Source organism: Myotis daubentonii, chromosome 21, assembly GCF_963259705.1.
Source record: "Myotis daubentonii chromosome 21, mMyoDau2.1, whole genome shotgun sequence".
NCBI lineage: Eukaryota > Metazoa > Chordata > Mammalia > Chiroptera > Vespertilionidae > Myotis > Myotis daubentonii.
Genome location: NC_081860.1, coordinates 5,097,546 through 5,119,337, shown reverse-complemented (window position 1 = coordinate 5,119,337; position 21,792 = coordinate 5,097,546). Strand labels below are relative to the sequence as shown.

The 21,792-nt window shown below is 48.4% G+C and overlaps 1 protein-coding gene across 1 annotated transcript in view; it reads right to left on the bottom strand.

The window, feature by feature from the left end:
• LOC132222899 (zinc finger protein interacting with ribonucleoprotein K-like) overlaps nt 1-5,566 on the bottom strand; it is a 79,125-nt gene extending 73,559 nt beyond the window's left edge. The window contains exon 1 of the mRNA XM_059678252.1: nt 5,255-5,566. The gene's annotated coding sequence lies outside the window, so the exon portion shown is untranslated. The remainder of the gene's footprint in view (nt 1-5,254) is intronic.
• Between the last annotated feature and the right edge of the window lie 16,226 nt (nt 5,567-21,792).

Here is a 21,792-nt window from a genome sequence, read left to right as displayed (position 1 = left end):
ATGGTCTAAGGTGGACGCACTGGGGGTCCATGGGCGGGAGGCGTTGGGGGACGCCTCGATCCTCCATCTGAAGGGGGGCATTTTTGCTTCCGCAGAGTCGGAAGGTCTGTAGGAACCCCTCAATCTGAGAAAAGGCGGGTCGCTCCCGCTGGTTGGTGCGCAGCCAACGTCTAGCTTTCGTTTTTTTTGCTTCCATGGAGTTGGAAGGCTGTACTTCTTTGGGCCCTTTAGTTGTTTGTGTTTCCGTTTTATTTTGTGGACTTGCTGGATGGACATTATGGTGGACTCAGACTGCTCCTTTGGGTATTGTGATTGATCATTTCAAGGAGATTGGGGGAGGCTTTAGAGCTCCCTCAGGGGTTGGGAAGTTGTTAAGAAATTGAATGGATTGTTTAAACCCTGAATGTCTGGTGAAAGTGTGTGAGTGTGGAGGGAGCGGGACTGCCTTCCCCCCTCCTTTGTGTGGCGTTTGGGTGGCCGTTTGAATGAAAATCTATGAAAACAGGTCACTCCCTCCCTTGTCTGTTTCTTGTCACTGATCATCATGAGGTCGGGACAAAGTTTGTTTGTGTGGGACTAGCCAATTTACTACAGAGAAGGGAGACTGGAACTGGTCTGTGTAAAGCGAAAGCTACTTTATGCTGTCTGGCTGTGCACAGAAAAAAAAAACAAAAACAAAAAAAACACAAAACAAAACAAAAACAAAACCCCCTGCTTTAAGGAAAAGACAGTAAAAAACTTTTAATTGCTTTACTCTGAGGTATAATTTTGCTGTATCAGGTTAAAAGTTTAAAAATCTAGAATTAATTTAAAGGTATAAAATTGCAACCCAAAAAAGTTTAACAAAGGCTGGCTAGATTCCAAGATTGCTTAGTTCTTAGATGCTTATAAAAGAGCAAGAGAAAAGTCTTTTCAAGTTAACTGTTTGCTTAGCAAATTAACAAGATAGTAAATTTCAAAGAACTTGTTATTTATGGTTTTACAGCTCTGCAGGTTGGAAAAATTTACTGCCTGTGATTGTGTTTTATTTAACTTGCTGTTTTCAATTATTTATTAGAATCCTTATAGAAAACATAACCTGGTCTTTCCCTTCCTCTCTAATCCTGATTCTGAAAGCATCTGTAACTGGATTTCAGATAGTCTCCAGGCTTTTTGTCTGGAAGAAACCTCCCTATACACCCGTTACCTTTCAAGGCTGACTCTGTGAAGAAAAGCAATCAGCCTGGGCTGAGACAAGGGGGGTGGGGGAGGAACAAAGCCGAAGTCTGCAGCCACCCTGGTGATTTAGAACTGTTTGCCAGGCAGACTCAGCCTCTGAGAGCCAGGTCAAAGAAGGGGGGCTGGATGCCTGAGCTGAGCTGCTACGACCCTAAGAGAAGAGGCAGCAGCAAGCAAAATAGAAAAAAGCTGCAGATAGAGCTAGCAAAAGCTCCCTGTTTGCAAATGTACTGGAAGGGTTTAGTACCTGTTGCTACTGGAAGAGGAGGGGCTAATATCCCCTTCCAGTGCACTCCCTTGGTAAAGGCCTAATTGCTGCTCTGCCACAAAGGGAACTGGTAAAAAGGCAAAAAGCAGGGCCCTAAGGGTTAACAAAACGGCACTCTCCCTGGACCTGGGAGCCATCGGGACTTTGAAATTCTCCAAGAGAGGAGAAGTCTGACTCAGAGACTGGCCGAAACCTCGTTGGGTTAGAAAAACCGAAGGCTGCATATTAAACTTACAGACTGCAGTTTGCTGGGCAGAGGTCCAAGCCCAGTTATATAGGGGTTAAGCTACCTGTGTACAGCAAAACAACTTTCTCCTGTGCCAGAATACATATTAAGAAAATTAAATGCATGATAGACCAGTAAGCTGGGACAAGTAAAATAGGGAAACTAAGCAGAAATCCTATCTTCCCTAAACCAATGACACTTGGGAGTGAATGCTTTGCATTTGCCTCCCTAAAACAAAGGTTAAATCGTTTATGTCAATCTGATTAATGTCATTTGTTGTCCACACCCAGGGACAAATGAAGTTAAAAAATAAGCCTTATTTTAAAAATGTATATTAAGAAATTTTAAAATTGCTCAAACCTCGCTGCCTTGGGTCCAGTTCTACATGTGTAAGAAGGGACAGAGTAAGGTTTAATAGCAGGAGTAAAAAGGCAGGCAGGGCAGAAATAGGCCAGAAGAAGCCGGCAAGACCATCCAAACCACCCAGCCACTATTGGCCAGAGCTGAGCTGCCAACATACATTCAAACCTGCAAAAGAATCAAAGGTCAATATAACATATCAATACAATGAAACATAATATTGGCATCATGGCCGCTTCAGGCAGCCAAATCTTCTGCTACAACAGCTGACTCTGACTAGGACAGACTGGGCTTTTTCCAACTGAGCCCCCATGAGCCGATGGTCAAAATGAAGATCGGGGGCCAGATTGGGAACTTTATGATTGATACAGCAGCAGAGCACTTGGCAGTTACTCAGAAGGTAACTCCCCTCACCATTATTGGAGCTACCGGTACCACAGCTGCAGACTGTTCTGCCGCCCCCGCCGATGTCAGTTAGGCGGCCATCAGGTGGTTCATGAATTCCTATATTTACCAGTTGACCTGGTCTCTCTAATGGACAGAGACCTTTTAGCCAAAACGAAAGCAGAAACCACTTTTGCCCCAGATGGCTCAGCACAGCCTTACCTAGGTGAAAAAACCTCTCCAATGATCCTGTCCTTAGCAGTGCCGAGAGAGAAAGAATGGAGACTTTATACCCCCCAGCCAAAGGCCCCCATATCTGTTCTTGTCAGGCCCCCATCAGGGGACTTGGGCAGTGTTCCTGTTATCTGCCAAAATTCCCAAGACTGTAAAAGTACTTGTTCACTGAAAAGGTATAAAAATAAATGTTTATTTGATATTTATATATCTACTTAGGTATAAATATTTGTAAGATAAATAAAACCCCCGGTTAGTTTCCTGGTGTATTCTGAAGCAGCCCATTCAGTCTTGACAGAGCTAATGGGACCAGTAACATCTAAAAAGACACTAGTTCTAAGAGCCACCGGACAAACTGCCTTTTTCCTTGGACATCAAAAAGGACTGTGGATCTCAGAAAGAACATGGTAACTCATTCGTTTCTGGTCATGCCAGAATGCCTGTACCCCTTACTTGGACGTGATCTCTTAGAGAAATTACAAGCTACCCATAAGCTTGTTCGAAATGCCCTGCCAGTGCCACCTCAGACTCTGTACATCCTTTCCAGCCTGGGGACTCGGTGTGGGTAAAGAAATTCACAACCCCAGGACTCATCCCAACTTGAAAAAGACTATACTTGCAGAAAATTGTATAATAGACTCAGATGATGCTTGCATCTTCATAGACATGGCTTCAGAAAGACAAGGACGATTTTACCTTATATAGAAAGGTCAAAGAGTGGACTTTAGTCACCTCCCTAAATAGTAGCAGAAGATTTGGCTGCCTGAAGTGGCCATGATGCCAATATTATGTTTCATTGTATTGATATGTTATATTGACCTTTGATTCTTTTGCAGGTTTGAATGTATGTTGGCTGTCCTGGAAGGGGACTGTGTGGGGTGACCCCCAAAAGTAAAGGGTGTCTAGCTGCCAAGAGGGCAGGTGCCCAACTGGGCAGGGAAGGGTGCCCATCAGGTTTTGGTCACTGTTAAGAGACAGTTGACAATTGGCAGCCTGTGTACTGCTTGCAGGCCTGCGTGACCATGCCCATGTCAGGGGTAGTAAGCTGGAAAAGGCCTGTTTAAAATGCATAGAAAGAAGATTTAATGCCAACAATTACTGTTTTGTTATAACTCTGAAAAATAATTGGCAAGGAAATCAGAAGATCTTAGAGCAGATCAGTATGTTTTTCTCCTTATATAATTCCTCTGAAATTTGGCAATGCTAAATAAGTCATGGCAATACATTTCTTTGCATGAAATCAATAAGACCGGTTTTCAATAGTAATTCTATTAACCGGAAACTTTGACTGGAGTATCAGGTTTTAAAGAGCCCTGTCTGAGCTCTAAAGACTTAAAGCCAGTAAGAATGCCACGAAGAAAGCCTGGTATCCTGCTTGGGAGCCCTGAAGATGGCTGGTGCTGGAGAGTCAGGCCCATGCCCTACCGTCACTGGCGGTTGGTAAGAGTAGAAGGGGAGCAGTAAAGATGCCTCTGCATCCCTGCGGAACCCCCACACACTGGGCCGCAACGAGTAGGAGGGCTACTGAGATGGGCCTTAAAGCCTGGAGCGTGGGCTCAGGTGGAGTTGCTACAGGTGAGGGATTCACCTAACTCAGCAGATACTGCAGGCAGGCCTGATGGCAGCTGGATGGCTTGGCTTCCTGGCCCTATGGGGCACATTAAGGTCCAACCATGAAATTCCAGCAAAGGTAATCAGTTACCATTCTTGTTGTGTTTATGCAAACATCAGGACAGTAAATAAATTAATCTTGATTTGGCTTTTTAATAGCCATGGAGAAATTTTAAGAAGAAAAATCCTATTTCAATAGAAGTTGTTAAAGCTAAAATGGTTTCTTTCCCTTCCACCGGACCATTTGTTAAGCTTATAAAATAGTTCAGTTGATAGTTCTGTGTGCCCAGTACGGGCCTCTAGCAATGGTGGAATAGAAATGCAGTCCGTCGCATAATTGAGCCGGAAGTTCCAAGACAAGAGGGGAATGAAAGGACAAAGCGGGACTGATGGCTGTGTCCTTAACCCCTCTTCCAAGAAAAAGCCGCAGGGTGTATCAGTCACTCAGCCTGCCCTTATCTCAGCCAATGGAAAGCGGGGGAAACTAGCCCAAGGCCAAAAGTATGCTGGCCACCCCCCCTGTCTTTGTGTAACCAGACCCCAGCTGCACCCTGTCCCAACCCCCGACCCCAAGCCCTATAAATTCTTTGTTCTCTTGGAACTCGGGGCTCTCTCTTGCATCCAGTAATGGAGACAAGGGGGGGACCAAGCAAGCTTGTATAAAAGGACCCTCTGCTTTTGCATCGGACTGACTGGCTCCCTGATGTGGTTTTATTGGGGATCTTGAAATCTAGGCATAACAGTACCAATGAAATTGGGGGTCACCACAACATGAGGAACTGTATTAAAGGGTCGCGGCATTAGGAAGGTTGAGAACCACTGCTTTAGACCCCAAACAGGCCCAGATTTCCGAATCCTCCCTGCTCAGTTGCACCATCACGTCCTGACAAGGCGGCCCTGCAGCCTTTCACCCTCTTTCCCCATCAGCCCTGTGTCACCCACGAGGGACTCACCATTCTGCGCGCTGGGACCTGGGCGGCGGGACCTGAGAGGCCGGTCCCCAAGGCTGGAGGGTGAAATGGGGTCAGGCTGCGGGGACGCTGTGAGCAGAGAGGAGTCCGGGAGGCACGGGGACCCCAACCTCGGGCTGTTGGGCTCAAGGAGCCTCAGACACACCCCGCACAGCAGGCTCGCTGACTCCCAGGACTCCTCCTCCTCACGACCAGCGCCCTGAAGCCTGTGAGTTTGTGAACAAAGACCTAAGAGGTTAAAATGACCACCAGGAGGAGGAAGGTGGGAGTCCCGCCCTAACCGGATGCGCAGACACCAAAATGCCCTTTAGCTCCGCCTACATGAATGCAGTTCCTTCTGGGTAATGTAGTTTTCTCCACTGCCCTGGGCATCCCAGCCAATAGGTGAATAAAGGTGTTGTGGCCCAGCAAGTGATGCCTGGGGAGGGACTAGATGGGACCAGAGCCCTGGCTAACTGGAGCAGTCTGACAGATCTCTGAGGGGAAGAAGGTGGGAGGAATGCAAGAGATCCACCAAAGAATATACACAGAGGGGGGAAATGGGAGACATCGATAATACTATCAACAATAAAAGATATATGCATTTTTGAAAATTTTAAAATAATACAACCCAGCTGGTGTATCTATCTCAGTGGTTGAGACTTGACCTATGAACCAGGAGGTCATGGTTCTTTTCATTTTATTCTTTTTTTAAAAAATAATTTGTTGTTTAAAGTATTACATATAGTATTACATATAACTCCCTTTCCCCCCATGGAGTTCTGCCCAGCCACCCCCATGCCTCAGCACATGCCCTTAACCCCCATAGTGTCTGTGTCCATTGGGTACACTTATATGAATGCATATAAATCCTTTGGTTGATCCCTTAACCCCTCCTTCCCCTGACTTCCTCTGATGTTCTGAAGTTTGACAGTCTGTTGGAGGCTGGCGTTGGGATTTAAAAGATGATTTCTTTTTTTTTTTAATTAAATCTTTATTGTTCAGATTATTACATTTGTTCCTCTTTTTCCCCCCCATAACTCCCCTCCTCCCAGTTCCCGCCCCACCCTCCACCCTCACTCCCCACCCACTGTCCTCTTCCATAGGTGCACGATTTTTGTCCAGTCTCTTCCCGCATCTCCCACACACCTTTCCCCCCCAAGAATAGTCAGTCCATTCCCTTTCTATGTCCCTGATTCGATTATGATCACCAGATTATTTATTCACTTGGTTCTTAGATTCACTTGTTGATAGATGCATATTTGTTGTTCATAATTTGTATCTTTACCTTTTTCTTCTTCTTCCTCTTCTTAAAGGATACCTTTCAGCATTTCATATAATACTGGTTTGGTGGTGATGAACTCCTTTAGCTTTTCCTTATCTGTGAAGCTCTTTACCTGACCTTCCGTTCTGAATTATAGCTTTGCTGGATAAAGTAATCTTGGTTGTAGGTTCTTGGTATTCATCACTTTGAATATTTCTTGCCATTCCCTTCTGGCCTGCAAGGTTTCTGTTGAGAAATCAGCTGACAGTCGTATGGGTATTCCCTTGTAGGTAACTTGGTTTCTTTCTCTTGCTGCTTTTAAGATTCTCTCTTTGTCTTTTGCTCTTGGCATTTTAATTATGATGTGTCTTGGTGTGGTCCTCTTTGGATTCCTTTTGTTTGGGGTTCTCTGTGCTTCCTGGACCTGTAAGTCCATTTCTTTCACCAGGTGGGGGAAGTTTTCTGTCATTATTTCTTCAAATAGGTTTTCAATAGCTTTCTCTCTCTCATCTTCTGGCACCCCTATAATTCTGATGTTGGTACGCTTGAAGCTGTCCCAGAGGCTCCTTACACTATCTTCGTATTTTCGGATTCTTTTTTCATTTTGCTTTTCCAGTTGGGTGTTTTTTGCTTCTTCGTGTTTTGAATCTTTGACTTGATTCTTGCGCTCCTCTGGTCTGCTGTTGGGTGTCTGTATAATATTCTTTATTTCAGTCAGTGTATGCTTAATTTCTAGTTGGTTCTTTATCACAGCATCGAGGGTCTCATTAGATTTCTTGAGGATCTCACTACATTTATCAGTGGTCTCACCAGTCTTTTCGAGGGCCTTACTAAGTTTATCGGCAGCTTCTAGACAGTTCTTGAGAGACCTTAAAAGTGTGGTTTTGAGCTCTATATCTTCCATTTCTGACATTTGCGTCCTGTTTCTTTGTCTCCGCATTTTTTTATCTTTTCTTGGTGCACCCCCTAGTGGTCTTTGTGTGCAGTCTTGTAGTTAAGCCTTGATTGTTGTCGGTAATACCAGGGGTGATTTGACCACCAGGCTAACTGGCTATGAGAGTCAGCTGTGTCTGCAGTGGGAGAGCTTCTGTGCTGGATCTCTAGGGCAGTGCTAATCTAGCGTTTGCCTGAGGCTATCCGGCAAATGGTTCTGCGCCGGGCGTGGGCGGGGTGGGTCCCCGGGGATCAACAGGGCGGGCAGAGCGAGCAGTTATGGCTGCTCTCAGTTTCGTCCCTAGGGGCTCTGCCTCTCAGAGACCCAGCAACTGCTGCAAACCTCAGAGAGAAAGCTGCCTTCGAGTTCCGACTGAAGCCAGACAGTCGCGCTTCTCCCGTTTGAGTCTGGGTCCCCAGAGACTCGCCCGGATCTGGAGCTCAGAGTCTGAAACTCCCTCCCGATTGAAAACAACAGCCGTGCCCTCTGCCGCCAGCCCGCTCCGCGCGGGCACTCCGCACCTGAGTATTTCACTTCAGCACTGCGCCTCCTCTGAGTCTGGGTATGATATTCTCTTTCCTCCTAGTTGTAGAATTTCCACTCAGCCAGCCTTCCTGTGGTTCTGGATGATGTCTGTTCTGTCCTTTAGTTATATCTCTGAAGTGGTTGTTCGAGGCAGCAATCTCCGGCATTAACCTATGCTGCCATCTTGGTTTCTCTCTAAAAGATGATTTCTGAGACAGATATATTTTAAATGCCTATGGCTCCTCATTACCTCAAATAGTATTTCTTCTATTGCATATGCTGCCCCAATACTGTGTCCTGCGACCAGTTTTTTAAAATTCTGTGGAAGTTTACCATCATTACTTTCTCCTTGTACATTTCTGTGTTTGTCATTTTCTCTAGAGAACTATGCTTGTGGTGAGTAAACTAAAGGACCTTACTGATGCACTTTTACTCATAAATAAGCAAACATGCTTAAGCCCCTGGATTCTGTATGTGCATTCAGGACTGCAAAATTCCCTCTGGCAATTATTTTTTCTGAAGGGGCTGCCCATCAGCCCTTCTGAAGGCAGTCTGGGGCTGGAGGCAAGCTGTGAGGCTTCCTGAGGAGAAGGTCAAGTCCTGCCACAGCGCCCACAAGACAGCCAGGACCCCCCTTTCTAATTTCAGTTGTTCAAAGCAGCTATAGTGCCCTCCTTTCATCTCCCAAATGGGGAAGGGGGGAGGGGAAATCCACGCTCCCAGCAGGCCTTCCAACTGGACTCTGCCACTCCTTCACATATTTTCTCAGGGAGGCCCCCACTGACCACCACTGGCTTCATCTTGTGCCTGAGCTCCTGTCACCTGTCACAGCTGTCCTGTTCACTGTCTGTGGGCTGTCCTCCACTAGGACTCCAGCTCCTAAGGGAAGGGGACTCTTTATCTCAGTAGGCCAGGGCATTGGCAGGCTTGCTGAGCCTGTTCCGAGCAGAGTCTAGCCCAGTCCTGGGAGGGTTGTAGGTCCTGCCCTCCGTGAGTTTGTGCACCTAGTGGTGCAGGGTTGGTCAGAGCCAGACAGGAAAGCGCTCTAGCATAAGGCCAAGCAGCACAGCTGTGGGAAGAGAACAACACAGTGCCGAGGGCACTGGGAGCAGAGCAGGATCGGTGGTCAGGGGTCCAGCAGTTTGAAAATCATCACTACTAACTGGGTGCTTACTTCACGGTGAACTGGTGGAAATTTCCTCGTACTAGTGGGATCTCGGCAGCTCCATGACCGACAGAGTTGGAGCAGCTGCCTTGATCCAGAGGACTCCTTTTCCAGCAAGGAAACCCGGGTCTGAGCTGTCGAGGCCCACGGGTTTCCGATCCTGAGTTTCACATGGTTCGGGGCTTGCTACCTTGAGAGGATTTTCAGCCTGATCCTGGATGCTTCAGCAGGTCTCCTCGACGTGTTAGGGATCCAGGTCCCATGTCACCTGCTTCCATCCCCATATTGCCGAGTCAACAATCAGTAAGGCCATGAGCACCGTGTTGCCTGAATCCCAGGAAAATGCCGACCCTTCTGGGCCTGGTCCCACGCGGGGCCGGTGAGTCAATTTACATGTTTTATTTTAAAAACCAGATTGTTTTTCTTTCCCCTCTATTTACAGAGAAAAAGTAAATTACCTCCCGACAATAACAGAAGAGCAAGAGGAAGCAGTTATGGATTCCTATGAGTCCTGGAGTCCTGTTCCACAGAAGTGAGTTGACTTAATGGCAGTACCTTAAGCACAGAACAGAAAGCTTGCTCTTTCACGAGTGGGGAAAGCTGTAGCCATCTACAGCAGTGGCCAGTTTGTGGGGTCCCCATCTTCCTCTCTCTGGCTGGTCCCCTGTGTGCGTGTCTCTCCCAGCACTGAAAGAATTTAGAGTTCCTTTCAGTCCCACCTTCCGTACTCAGGATTATCATACGAGGGACGGTGAAGGCCAGCTGGCCATGAGCCTGTTTCAGGGTCAGAGAGTCTCGGGTTTAGAGCCACTAAAGCAGGACTATCAGGTTGTGTCTCCAGGTTTCAGGGCCAGGAAAACCATGTGTCTGTTTTGGGAAGAAAGCTTGGGCCAGACACCTGCCTAGCACCCAGGGTCTTCAATCATAGGGACATCTAGGTCTTCCCGACATTCCTCTGGAGTCTCTGGACCCCAGGGTGGTTTACAAACACCTTCCCTTCTGCAGAGTCTCAGCCCCGGTGGGGGGCCGGCTCGGTCCCCGGGACTGCCGGTCTGCTCCGTACAGCAGGGCTTCCTCTGGTGCAGGCCTGAGCCCCATGAGCTGGGCCTTCAGATTGTCCTGTCCCAGCCCAGCCTAGAGGTCATAGCACCATGAATCCTGTAAGACCTCTCTGTTGGAATCTCCACCTTCTGCCTGACCCTTCTGTTGACAGGGAAATGAGGCATCGATGAGGAAATGCAGTAATTTGTGAAAGCACAGTGCTGGTCTATGGCAGAGCCAGGATTACAACCCACATGTAGTTCTTCTTATTCTATTCCAATGCCCCTATTTCCGGTTAGCTGAAATGTTTTACTTACCCTTTAAATTCACTCTTTTCATTTATTTCTTTTTAGTTTTATAACCTCACTTGAGGATATTTTTTCCACTGATATTTAGAGAGAGTAGAAAGGAAGGAGGCGGGTAGAGAAACATCAATGGGAGAGACACATTGATTGGTTGTAATCCTGTACACACTCTGATTAGGTCCGGTGATGAACCTGATAGTTGTATCTGAAGTTCCATTTCCCAAGAGGCTAGCGTGGGTTTCTGCCACAACTAACGCTTCTACCATCCCTGGGTCTGTGTGAATTCACTGAGAATAGTGCTCCACCCCCTGAGACCCACATACGAACATCGTGGTGGTGGAGAAGAGCACCATCCGTCTGAACCCCAAACGGACAGCCACTTGCCCGGCTGGAGGGACAGTGAGGGTTGGTAATGTCCTGAACCTCTACTCTAATAGGAAAAAGTGGTGGACTCGAGCCACAGCCTTCATCAAATTTTTCAAATCCCAAAACAACGGTTCTGGAGAACCAGCAAAGCAACCCCAACACAGCCCTCCCGAGCCCCTGGAGGCGACCCCATCATGCTCATACTGGGTGGAAGAGCAAGATGCCCCCAGTGAGCCACCTCCAAAAGGTAAGAGGGGTGACTGGGCTGTAGGTGGGAAATAAAGGGGAGGATCTCAGGTCTCCTTCATGGGCAGATCAGCACCACGGAGATGGCGTGCTGGGTGTGCACATGTGTGTTGGAGCCGGAAGGGGGTGTTCCTCCTCTTAGGTTTGTGAACAACCAAATATAAAATATAAGCCCTTGTCAGTGTTGTGCACTTTTGTCCCAGAACAATTTAGTTCTTCTAGCATGAGGAGCCTTACCCATCACATATAGTTGGTAGGTCCTGGACTGTACAGTGCGGATCTCCATAGAGTTAATGCAGAGAGCGCTCAAGAGGGTAAGTTTTTGGGTTTCCTTGTATCTGCCAGACCTAGGACAAGCCATGTCTGGAGGGATATCCCCTGCATTTAACATGTAATGGACATGCACAAGGTCTTCAGTAAGGCCTCAAGGCTCTGGTCTTGCCTTCCCTCTGAAAATCGGTTCTCCCCTCCCACCTTCCTGGCCTTGATTCCTGTCATCAGGGGGTACACTGTACCTGGTCATTTAGTTCTGTTGATGGGAGTGCGCCAGAGGTTCCGAAATTGATTTCTAGTTGCATGTGCTGCATGTATATCGTCAGATATGAGAAGCTGTTAGTCAAAGCTGCACGATTATGTGTTCATAACATGGATATGAATGGGTGGTGACAATGAGGACGTTGTAAGAATTGCCAACTAGCCGACAGTGACTGGGAGAGATGCTCAAAGGTGCATCCTGACTTCAGAGAACAGGTGGGGAAAATGTGCATCTTACAATCAATTAAACAAAGCCGTCGTCTTAAACATGGTGTAGTTTTCAAATTCACCTTTAAATATCATGGTGTTGATTATTTACCTATAAACCTGCCCAGCATGCACCCTGAATAAGTTAAAATTGATGAGGGACAATAGAGCTTTCTGAAGAACAGGGCCAAGCCTGAGACTCATGTGCTCGCAGTGGCTGGCATTACAGTACCTAACAAGACCTAGGGAGTGTGACAAGCCGCCTTCTGAGTGTGACATGTGCACACGCCTTTCTGGGTGGCATTCACCACTTCAAGTTTTGGTGTGTCAGTGGAAATGCAAAAATGTAGTGTGCACATGCATGCCCCCTGTTTGGGGACAAATGCTTGCATTCCCAGTCTTTACAGCAGGTGAATTCTCTCAAATGGTCACATGCAGGTAAATGATAATGACGCTTATTAACATTTGTTTTATCTAGAGGGGTTCTTTAGCCTGAGGTTTTCATATTGGCTCCTTAAATGTTGTGACATTTATCACCTCAACTTCTGTTATTGTCTAAATTGACTTAATGAATATAATCAGCCTAATTGAGTTAGCAAACCTTTCAGAGAAAAAAATGCTTGACAGACCCAAACTGTCATTGGGATCCATGAATGAGCAGGTCAGTGGTAAATAATAGTAGCGGCAGCCGTGCAATGGTGCTTCCTGGGCTCAGCACACTTCAGGGAGTTGAATCGCTTTATAAACCACCTTCAGTCCTAACTGCCGGGTGAGGTAGGCACAATTCCTATCCCCTATTCAGTGCTGGGAACGTGAGGTTTGACAGGGTGAAGCAGTGGCCCAGGAAATAAGTGTTGGAGTCGGGATCCCACTCCGGCTCTGACGGATTATGGTGCCTGAACTTTGACCCCTGTGAGCTCTGCCTGCACTTCAAGCTGGTTTGGTCTCTGAAGATGCTGAACCAGGTTGTGGCCCCAGGATTGAGTAGTGGGTACTTATCATGTGGTGTGAGCTGTGGTCAGCAGGTGGCGATGGGGGAAAGAAATAACGGAGGGTCTTCTATGTATGAACATGAATCCTCCATCAGAACTGGTGAATCAGTTATGATCATACACATGACATGGTCAGAATGTTAGACCAATTGTCAGACTATAATTTACAGGTCCTGAAGGGGAGGTTTAGAGTAGAGGATGCGTATGGATCTAAACAGGAATAATACTCTCTGAATATATATTTTTTATTGATTTCACAGAGGAAGGGAGAGGGACAGAGATAGAAACATCAATAATGAGAAAGAATTATTGATTGGCTGCTCCTGCATGCCCTCTACTGGGTTGGAGCCTGCAACCCAGGCATGTGCCCTCGACCTAAATCACACCTGGGACCTTTTAGTCCGCAGGCCTATTTTCTGTCCACAGAGCAAAACCAGGGCTGAACAGGAATCATTCTTGATGTTGAGAGTGTTTTGGCATCAAAAAGTGGTAGAGCCCTAGCCATTTTGGCAGAGGTAGGTACTTTCATTATTTTCAAACTTATCCTTCTATAAGAGTTTATGCTAGATGTATAAGAATGATTAGTTAGCCCTGGCCGGATTTGGCTCAGTGGATAGAGCACCAACCCACCGAATGAAGGTGCACGGGTTTGATTCCTGGTCAAGGTCATGTGCCTCGGTTGCAGGTTTGATCCCAGGCCTCAGTTGGGATTCATGTGAGGAGCAACCAGTGGATGTGACACCCTCACATGGATGTTTCTCTCTCTATCTCCATCTACTCTCCCCCTTCCACATTTGCTCTAAAGGTCAATGTGAAAAATACCTTCCAGTGAGGATTTAAATAATATATTAGTGAATAGTTGAGGTAGCCAATTTTACTACAGAAACATACCATTAAGTATTCCAAGGGCTTTGAACAGGAGCAGGAGTTAGTGTGTGTGAGCCAAGGTGTCAGGAAGCCTGTCATTCAAATGGATGAGTAAGCCCAGCTGGTGTAGCTCAGTTGGTTGAGCATCATCTCATGAACCGGGAGGTCACAGTTTGATTTTGGTCAGGGCACGTTGCCTGGGTTGTGGGCTCAATTCCAAGGACAGGACATGCAGGACGCAGCCGATCAGTGATGGAAACATCATTGATCTTTGTATTTCTTTCTCCGTCTCCCTTCCTCTCTCTGAAAACAATAAAAAAAGGATGAGTGAGAAAATCCAAGTACTAAATTAATAAACATGCTTATTTAATAATTTAATATATTGAAATTGAAAAATGGTCTAATGTATCAGCTCCTAAGTAAATGTATCAGCTTGCTAAGTAAAACAATGGAACAAGGTTGCCACTGAATTAATTAAGTGGAGTCAGGGCCTAAATGATTCAACGAGTCCTAATTCTGGTTGTGCCGTGGGTATTGTTTCCATCTCTCCTGGGCTGGACAGGATTCTGATTTCCCAAATACATTTAGCCAATGTAGCGCCATTCGTTGTTATTCAGTTCATTTATTTGCTGTTTTGTGTTCTTTTCTTCTTCTCCTGGTTATCTCGGGATAACCATTTAGCTGCTTGGAGAAAAAAGAACAAAGGGAAGAACAAAGACAAGTGTCCAGCGGCCCGCCCGGCTGTGTTGAAACGTTTTCAGTCCTCATCTTCCTTGAACATCCCACCCCCTTAAAAATAGTTTCTCCCTTTTCCAGATACTGGAGATTCCCTTCCCTTAAGAAGTTCCTCCACCAAATACCCTCCCACATTTAGGAAAAGCCCACACAACCCCCCCCCCAATCAAAATACCAAAACCATCAAAAAGAAAAATCATATAAGACCACCAATGACCCATACTGAAAGGCCAGAGGACCCATAGTGGCCACCTCCTCCTGACCCCAAAGCAGACCCAGAGCCTTCAAACAACCAACACGCCTTCTGAAGACAACGGCCTCCTCTCCTGTCTGCCTGCGGTGCCCGAGCGGCTGTAGAAAGAGGAAGGGGTTCCAGTGCTGCTTCCATTTGTTCTGTTATTGACAACACTGTGCCCTAAGGGTCACACCCCCACATGCGAAACACCTGTTTGTACCTCCAGCCACTGGTATCTTTTGAACAAATCCACTTTGGCTTGGGGATGCTCACAATGCAATGACAAACCGCCTTTCCAGAGGCTGCTGCTATGAGATTGTGCCCCTTAGGACAAGTGTTAGCTACTTCACCTCCATTAAAGCATGTGTGTATTTGGCCGTGGTCCTGACACATTTTGTTTCCTCTTGCTTACTAAAGGTGCTCATTGTGGGATGGAATAAACCTGGTGATTTGGGTTCTATAAAGATTTTTTCCATTTGAGCTAAGGTACTGAGAAAGAAATGTTAACATAGTCAATATTCGGAGCCTTTGAGCTCTGTATCAAGTAGCCCTTGATTCTTGGAACACAAGGATGGGCTTGTAATAAAATGAGATGTAAAATTGAGTCCTAGGTTTCCTCGCTGGTCGTCACTGTCAGTGCTGTTGGGGCGTTGGGTCTCTGGGCTCCCTGCTCAGCCCCCCAGTTTCCCCGGCCCCTGAATCCACCAGCTCCCTTTGCCAGGAGGTGAGAGCATGGGAAAGTGAGGTTTCCTGTTTACCATGCAAAAGCGTTTATTTTACTTTCCTAATGGTTGAATCCCCTTTTTATATGGGATTTATATCAAAACGGGAGGTAAGCTTAAAGTGATCCGTTGGATTTTTCCAAACCTACTCAACCAGGAAGTGTCAGAAGAAGGAGGCAGGGAGGAAGGCATGGAGAGATCCCCTCCTGACCTAATCTAATGGTGTTCTGTCCAGCTGTCACCTGCATGTCCCCTTCCTTCCTCACCAACCCTCTCCTGTAAGGGGCCTCCTCCGGCCTCCTTCCCCATTCTTTCCTGAGGTCCTGCAGCTGTGGGAGCTGCCCACTCAGCCTAGCTGCCCTCCCCAATGCTTTGATTCAAACTAGCAGCACCACCTGCAGGCCTCCTCCCCTGCACCTTTGGCTTTTACAGGATCTGTCACTGGCCAGTCACCTTTTGGAGCTCTCAGCCTCTGTCCCATGATTCTCTCTCCCCTGGGACAGGGCTCACACTTGCCAGTCGCTCTGCCACTCACTCATTCCTTCCACAAACACTCATTGACTGCTTTCACCATGGAGGTACCTCCCTCCAGGCCCCCTCTGCAGGGTTGACCACCTGGTCCCCTAGGTCTGTAGCTCCACTCCTAAGCTTCAAACCTGAGGTCGGCTGCCTTAGATCCCCTGTCCAGGCTACAGGCTTCCTCCACTCTCCCTGGCTCCTCTGGGCTCCCTAATTATTCAAGAAAACCAGCAGTCAATCACAGAAGCCAAAAGCCTGTGGTGCAGGCTGGACCCCACCTCTCTCCATATCCCACATTTGATAGGTCCCCTGAACCTGAGAATGTCTGTGGAATCGTCCCACTCCATCTTAGATGACTGTTCTCATCCCAGGTCCCATACACACCCCATTCCCTGGGTCTTCGCAGGGGCTTATCAGCTGGTCTGCCTGTGTTCCTCAACTTTTCAGCCCCATGCAACCTCTCGGCATTCACCCTGGGTGACCTTCCTTTTTGAACCTTTCCTCCCTCAGCCTCTACACTAGCTACTCCCATCCTTTCGTGGTCTAGCTTCTCCACAAGTCACCTCAGAATGCACCCAATGTTCTACCACCCTCCAGCTCAAGCTCATACCCATCCGCCACTTTCATTGCAATCTTCCCAGAAGGCTCCAAACACCTCAAGCCCCAGCCTCTCCTGGGAACCTCCAGATCCATTTCCAGCTTTTATGTCCCAAAGACACCTCCAACTCAAAATGCTCAGCACATGGCTCACCATCCTCCCCCCACCAAAGCCTCTTTGTTCATCCTCTCATCACCTCTGTCCCCCATCCAGACCTGTGCTGTGCCAGCATGGCCATGGGGGAACCTGAAAGGGTGGGGGGTGGCAATGGTGAAGGATTAAAGAAGAAAGACAAGAGAATAAAGCTGGGGCTAGGTGGGACGCTGCCCTCTGATTAGAGAGACAGTGCCACGGCATGCAAGCCGAGTCTGTTTTTATAGTCAGATTCCATGAAACAAAGTAAGGGTATGGTCCAGATGTTTACAATGTTCTCCCAGGTTTCTAATCTACTCAATTACATGCACCTGAACTCTGTCAAGAACCTCCCACAGCCTACCTCACTTAGCGACATGGACCACAGGTTCGGACCATAAGGTCAAACTTACAACTATAGCCTTTGGCTATAATTGTGCCAGGACTTGCATGTGGCTTTCCCATGAGAGGATCATGGCCTCTTATTAGTCTGAAGCTTGAACCTGTCCAAACACAGTAGCCGCTCTCCACACAGACCATGTGGGGTATCCCCCACTCTCTTTCCCGTGTGGTATCCATCACTCCCTCAGCTGCTTCCAACTCTGATGTTTTATTCAAATACCCAGCCACACCCAGGTGGTGGGTCCCTGGGCAGTACCATGTGGTCCCATTGCTGAGGGGGCATCCCAAACCATATCCCACTGAGCTCCAGAGATGTACCTCTACCCTGGCCTGAGAGCTCTGTGATCTGGGGGGTGGGAAATATCCAAGTGACAGCTCTGGGCTGAGGTCTGCCTGCAGAGAGAGTGGGATCACCTATGGAACAAGGGGCACTCCCCCTGGGGAGAACAGCAAAGTGAGAAAGTTAGAAAAGTTGGGGAAAAGCTTGGGAAGCATACAGCCAAGTGTTTATCAACCAACCAGAGGAAGGGGAGGGAATATGTTTATCTGTATACACACACACACACACACACACACACACACACACACGTATATATACATGTATGCACACAGCCCATTGATTCCCTTAGAACGCTCTCATTGATTTTGCCAACCAGGCATATTTATAGCCAACCTATGCTTACCCTCAACTAACAGATGAGTGTGGTTCCAACGTGAACGCTAGATGATGTTTTCTTTTATGCTGGCAAGTAAAACAAGCTGAAGGTGTCTATGCGAACCTCACTCAATCAGGTAGTCCTTTTTTGAATGGCAGCCTCAATTTCTTATAATGTATTTGTATAGCATCCCGGGCCCTACCACAAGCCCTGTTGCATACCCATCGGCCCCTGTGTCATTAATGGAATGTTTTATTTTTGCAACCAGCCCTTTCACCAGGTCCAGAGAAACAGAATTTTCTGTCCACCAACTGCCCTGAATGCCTGGGGAGGGTGCTGACTTTCATTCACCTTGCAACTACTGTGGGTCAGACTCCTTCTAAGCACTCTGTGGGAATAAATGGATTTACTTCATGTAGTTCCTGTTAAATGTGGTGACAAAACGGGTGACTGAGTCCCTCTTCCCAATTATCACCAGGAGATGGTTGAATGAGAGACAGGCATGCTGTCCAGGGTGTAAGACAGGAGGGAGAGCCTTTAGAGACTTGGGTGGGGAGAGTGAGGGTGCTGAGTATATGCAACACTGGAGGAGGTGGTACAGATGGAAGACGAACATTGTCATGTCTGCTCTTGAGTCTCCCTCGCACAGCCCTGCACACCTGTTCTCAGGCCCTCTGGGCAGATATCAGCCCTGGTCCACTTGTGAAGGCACAGGATGGTAGGTGCCCAGGGAGGCAGTGAGGAACCAATGCCCCAGCCACCCCCTCCTCCTCCTCCTCACCCCCAGCCTGGAGGCTTCAGCTGGGAGTCCCTTCCTCCACTGTGGCTTCCCTGCAGGAGCTTAGGAGACAGTGATCTGGGCAGGTGGGCAGGGACCAGAGCTCTCCACACTGCCTCTGAAACCCTCACCCCCAGAAATTAGGGTGAGGACATGGTTGGTCCTTCTGGGGCTGCAAGGGAAAACCTCTCCCAGCTTCTGGTGGTGCCAGCTATCCCTGGTTCCTTGGCTTGGAGACCCATCCTCCCCACCCATCTCTGCATCCAAGTCACATGACCTTCTCTCTGCGTGTGAGTCTAATTTCCCTCTTACAAGGTCACCTGTCACTGCAATAAGGGCCCAGACATCCAAGACCCAAGGCCTCCTCTGAACTTGATTACAACTGCAAAGGCCCTATTCCCAAATAAGGCCACGGTCACTGTGTCCCGTCCGCATGGATGTGGGGACACTGCAGAACACACCTCAGGACAGGTATCACAGGGCACACGGAGACATCGAGGCCCGGGGTTGAGTGGAAACACCAGTCTCAGAACAGCAAGCTGAGTAGACATTTCCTGTAAATACTGGTAAATGCACGCCCGGGCCCAAGGGCACATTTTCCCACAGGCATGAGGCCTCTGTGCCAGGACCTGCGGTGCTTTCCTGTGTGAAGTGAGAGCCCATCTCTGCACTCACCTACTCAGAGCACAGAGTTCTGACAGTGGACACATTGCAGCCTCCCGCCACCAGGGGGCGACGCGTCGCCCCTCGCAGTGCTCTGCCCTCCAGGCACCACCCGGAAGTCCCGCCTCTGCCGGGAGTCAGCAGGGTTTGTCCAGTAGACAGCAGAGTCCAGGGGTGCAGGACAGTTTGGCCTGTGTGGCTGCTGGCAGCGTGGTGCCGGGAAGCCCCGAGAGGGACGTGGGTCGGGGGGCGGCGGGCGGAGCCCTGAGGGGCTGCCCTGCGGGGAGGAGGTCCTGCAGGCGTCCTTGTAGGGCAGCCCAGAAGGGAGATGTGCTGCCTGCAGGGTGTCAGTCAGCTTCTGCAGCAAAGATGGGAAGTGGGGGTCTCGGGCTCTGGGCGTGGGCTGAGGACCCCCCACTCTGCGTGGACCAGCTGCTTAGGGAGGCGCCTTCTGAAGTCGGGGTTTGGTTTCTGAGAAAGACTCCTCTGCACAGGCCAGGCCCCCCTCCCTGCAGAGGGTGATGGAGCCCCGTGCCTGCCTGTGCCCTGTGTGGCCCCAGCTCAGGGCGCTGTCCCAGGGCTTTCCTGGGCCCAAGTCCCCCTGTGACGGACCGGGATCCTCCGCAGGCAAAGGGTTTGGGCTCAGACAGAATGTCACCGAGTTGTAATAAACGCCATAGACCCTGACCACCTGAGCAGGTCAGGCGTCCACTGGACGTGGGCACAGGAGGTCATTGGTCCACTTCGCACATCAATGTTCTCTCGTGGCCTGAAGGACACCAGAAAGGACTGGTTGCAGGGGCCTCATCATGGTGCCCGGGAGCATGGCGTCCCTGAAACCTGTGCCAGAGGGATGAGCTCTCCGGATGGGCGTCCATGAAGCTCCAGTTCTGTGGGGACAGGAGCGTCCTCGTGGGACCCAGAGTGTGTCACCAGCCCATGGGGACGGTCCCTGAGCTGCTCTTGAGTCAGTTGTCAATCAAACATCAGGTCTCCGCAGAGTATGTGCAAGCCCCATCAGAGCTCATGTAAGTGCTAAATAACTTCAGCAACATGAATGGTATTGCTCGTTTTAAACGCTCTCCTAAGTTGTAGTTTATATTGAAGACACCAAATAAATTCAAAATTTGAGGAAAAATTGATGTAGTTAATTAATTCCAATCGTGTGTTGAAAACATTCAACCTGAGTAATTTATACATAAACCAGGGGCCAAGTGCACAGGGTCCATGCACTGGTAGGGTCCCTAGCAGCTGGCTGCTGGCAGCTGGATACTCCCTCCATTCCCCCAGCCAGCCCGCCCTCTGGTTGAACTCCCCATGGAGTGGACTGTTCACATAATACGCTTCTATTATATAAGATTATTTTTATGTCTGCAGAATTCTAATTACTCTTTTCAAAAATATATTTCTATTGATTTCAAAGAGGAAGGGAAAGGGAGAAAGATAGAAACATCAGTGATGTGAGAGAATCATTGATCAGCTGCCTCCTGCAAACCCCACATAGGGGACTGAGCTCGAAACCTGGGCATATGCCCTGACCGGGAATCAAACTGCGACTTCCTGGTTCGTAGGTTGACTCTTAACCGCTGAGTCATGCTGGCTGGGTAATTTCACTCTCTCTTTCTCTCTCTCTCTGGTTATATTTGAGCTTAATGCCCTGGTCATAGTATGCTCTTCAAGTTGATTTTCATGCAGGGGTGCCAATGGGGAGTTTACAGGTTATATTTATTATTTTGTTCCCTAAAGAATTCATTATTAAGAAACAGGATAGTTCTTGAGTTTAAGAATTGATTTATTTCACACTCATGTATTCAAAAATTATTTACTGAGGAAGGCCATTTGGCTTGGGGCTCAGGTGTTAGCACACCTGGACTTCCGGCTCAGCCAGTGGACAGCCCTGTACCTGAGCCTTCCAAGCCTCAGTTTCCCCTTCTAGAAAGCAGAGCTGAGCATGGCTCCTACCTTGTTTTCTTTTCTGCAGGTCAGAGGAGGGGAGGACAGGGAAGCCCCAGGATGTGAGAGGAGCAGGAAAAGGGTTTGTGTGGGGCCCACAGAGGAGCAGGCAGAGGCCATTGCAAGAATTTGGGCTTTTATCCTAAAGGCACCAGAGGGTTCTGAGTGGGAAAATGGCAAAGGAAGATTTCATGCTAATGGTCCCTTTGGCTACAACGTAGAAGACGGAGGTGGTCAGGCAGGGAGATGGAGCCAGTGGTGGGAGGATTAGCTCAGTTGCAGTGGGTGTGGCAGTGGAGACTGACTAGGTGGGTGAGGGGTGCGAGGGAAGGCCAGGGTGAGCCCATGTTCTCAGCTTGTGCCTTCGGTGGACAGCAGTACATGCAGAAGACCCACACTCAAAAGGGAAGATGGGCTCTTTTCTGAAATCCCGAAATGTTCACTGTTAGGAGGTGTGTTCTGAGCCCTCTGAGGAGGTCCTGAGGCTCTGAGGTGGGAGGCCTCAGGGTTGAAGCACTGACATTCAGAGCTTTGGGAAGAAGAGTGGTTGAGGGTAGGAAGAGCAGGAGGAAGGTCATGGGAACCAGGCTGGAGTGTTCCAGAGAAGAAGTTTCCCCATATTGAATGCACAGAGGTCAGGTTTAAAACAGAGAATTCAACCTGGCCATCCTGGCTCAGTAGTGGAGAGTCGACCGCTGAACC